Consider the following 3,094-nt stretch of genomic DNA (forward strand, 5'->3'; position numbering starts at 1 on the left):
GCTAATAAAAGAAATCAAGAAGTCTAAATGGAGAGGCATACCATTCTTTATGGATTGAAAAACACAGCATGGTAAAGATGTCAACTCTCCCCAGATTGATGTACAGTTTAATGCACCAGCAATGTTTTTTGCAGATATAAACCATATTATAAAATTCATATAGAAAAGCAAAAGAACTAGGATAATTAAAACTACTTTCGAAAAAAGAAGAAATTGGGAGGAATCAGTCTACGCACTTTCAAGACTATTACGTAGCAACAATAATCAAGACCACATGCTCTTATACAGAAAGAGATTCTGTGGTTGTCCTAGATAGGGTGGATGGAAGAAGAAAGGTCACACACATGATATTCTACTTGACTTTGCCAAAAGTTTGAAATGCTCTAAATGCAGAATTCTTAGAGATGTTTCAACAGTGTGATAAACCTTCGTTGAGTCTATATAACATGGTATACCTGAATAAAAAATAAAACATCAAGTCTCTCATTTATCTTTGAAACTGAAGGAAAATACCTGAAATTTTCATTTGCTCTTTCTTAAATTGTTCATTAAGTTTGCTTTAAGAGAAAAAAATAGAAAGCATGAAATTCCACAGAAAAGAAAAAGCTAGTTGTTCTGCAAATATCCAGATGGATGAGTGTGCTGATTTCAATAGAGAAGACAAATGTTGTGGGGAATTAGAAATTTTTATTAGATTTACTGGATGTAAATTAAATTTCTACCTCTAATAAGATGTTAAGGCACATATTACAGGAGAAACTGCAAGAAATTACACTAGTTATATTTTATAGGGTATTTTTCCTAACAATACTGACAAAGATTTGCAGCTGAAGAAAATGCAAAAGTGCATTTGTGTTACTTATGACTTATACATTATAAGTCACTATAAGTCTGAAGGTGAAAAGAGCTGACAGAGGGCCAGTCTGTCTGTCCTTGGTGGTGCTAAGAAACTAGAATGAACTGAAGCATTCTAGTGGAGGCTGATGAATCAGAACCATACCCAAGTCAGTTAACCAATCCCAGACTATTCCCTGGAAGAGGAATCAAAACCACCTGCTCCAAATCTAAGGAACATGGCATCCAACACCTTGTCAGCGCCCAAATCCCCTCAGTGTTCTTCAGGAGATTTTCTCAGGCTCACCCACCCTTGAAAATTGCAAATCATTTACAGCCTATGACGCAGCAAGTCACCTGCCTGCGCATTAAAATCCTGGAGGAGGTCAAGACAGCTTCTGGAGGAGACACTCAGACCTGAGCAAAGATTTTCCCTCGGGCTCCTCTGCAGTCAGCAAGCATGAGCCTGAGTCTGTGATTGGAGCCCTCCTCCTGAGCATCAGTTTTTTTATGGAAAAACAGAATCAATGGCTAGGAGCACAGCTTTCAGCTACTTCTCCTTTCACTAGCCATGACTCAGACAAATCAGACCAAAGTTTACCTAATGCCTCATCAGACTCCTTGGGCAGTAGCCAAGAGATGGTGCAGGAGCCCAGCCCCACAGCAACTGAGCAGTTCCAGATCTGCCTTCAACAGACACAGTGTAGGATTCCCAGCCCCAGGATGTCCTGACATCCCCTGCCCCTCACCTCCATGTGTTTCTCCCAGCACCACCCCAGACCTCTCAGGTCCAGGGAGTTCCCCCAGTTTAAACTTCAGACGTACCCAGTGTGTGCACAGATGCCACCTCCCGACCCTCCCCCACATGCTCAATGGAACTGTCATTACCATTGTCCTGGAGGTCCCTATCACCAGGTGCCAAGGGCCACGACCACCCTCGAGCAGCCTATCAGCAAGTGGTCCAGCTGGCTGTGCACAGGCAGCTCCTACCTGGAGCCAGCATGAGGGGCTCGCACCCCATGCAGAAGGTCATCCTGAACTGCCCCAGCACCTGAGAACAAGGTCCGCACAGAGACCACTCCTCCCCAGGGCTCCTGAGGGACCAACTATATAACCAGCCACCTAATCCAGCTGGAGCTCCTGCGAAGTCTTAGAGAGTCCTGCAGAACTGAGACCACCAGGTCCCCAGGCTCCATGCCCAACTGCTGTCCCTAGACTCCCTAGTAACCTTCCAACCAGAGGAACTCCAAAAACAAGCAGTTTGCTAGAAGAATTGCAGAAAGTCTTTATCACTTATTCTATGGACACAGCCATGGAGGTGGTGAAATTTGTGAACTTTTTTAGTAAACAGCTTCCCAACTGCAAGTGACATACCTGAGGATAGAATCAGAGGCACTGATATCATGAAGTGGATGGACCGCTATCTTAGAGAGAAGACAGTGATGATAATTGTAACCATTGGCCCCAGATACAAACAAGATGTGGAAGATGTTGAGTCACAGCTGGACAAGGATGAGCACAGCTTAAATACTAAGTGCATCCATCGAATATGCAGACCCAGTTCATAAAACAAGGAAGCAGGAATTTCAGATTCATCCCTGTGCTCTTCCCAAATGCTAAGAAGGGAGCCCACTCATGCCCACCGGGCTTCAGGACACTCACATCGGCAGCTGGCCCAAGAAGAAGAAAAACATCATGCTGCTGCTGCTAAGAGAGAGTACCTAGCCCCTTCCTGGGGGCCTCTGCCCACACTTCAGGTGGTGTCCTTGTGACTCCCTCCATCCCCAGACCCCTGAGGCCATGCCACGCGTGGGGCCCTGTTCTGACGAGCACTCTTCCACCAGAGGCTGTTCATTTGCAGTCGCCCTCAGAGGGCTCCTCCCCACCCCAGAAGACCTGACCTGCAGAGCACTCTTCCTGTGGAGACATTCAGAGACACTGCCTTTGAGAGGCCATAGCTTCTCTGTATTCCCTTCTCTAATAACCCCAGCACATTGCTCTGAAAAGTCTGATGTGTCCAGCCTGGGCCTCTCCCTGCTTAGCAAGTAGATAATATAAATAACGTTGCAATAAATGTAGTGCCGATGCATTAGTGCATAGATGACGTCGCTCTGGACCAGTATTTAGCTTGTGAGCCACGGAGCCAGCTCCCACTGACTGCCTCTTATTGCTCTGCCTGCTGCAAGGTTCTAATTCAAAACCAGCTTTTGAATTCTCCATTGAGACATTTTGTCTGGGCCTACTCTACTACAGAGAGCCC

At 45.6% G+C, this 3,094-nt stretch overlaps 1 pseudogene; it reads left to right on the plus strand.

Annotated features, from left to right (window-relative positions):
- The first annotated feature begins 955 nt into the window (after positions 1–955).
- LOC116874794 lies at positions 956–2,606 on the plus strand (annotated as a pseudogene).
- The last annotated feature ends 488 nt before the right edge of the window (positions 2,607–3,094 follow it).

The sequence above is a fragment of the Lontra canadensis genome, unplaced genomic scaffold, assembly GCF_010015895.1.
Source record: "Lontra canadensis isolate GAN:19392208 unplaced genomic scaffold, GSC_riverotter_1.0 scaffold38, whole genome shotgun sequence".
Taxonomy (NCBI): Eukaryota; Metazoa; Chordata; class Mammalia; order Carnivora; family Mustelidae; genus Lontra; species Lontra canadensis.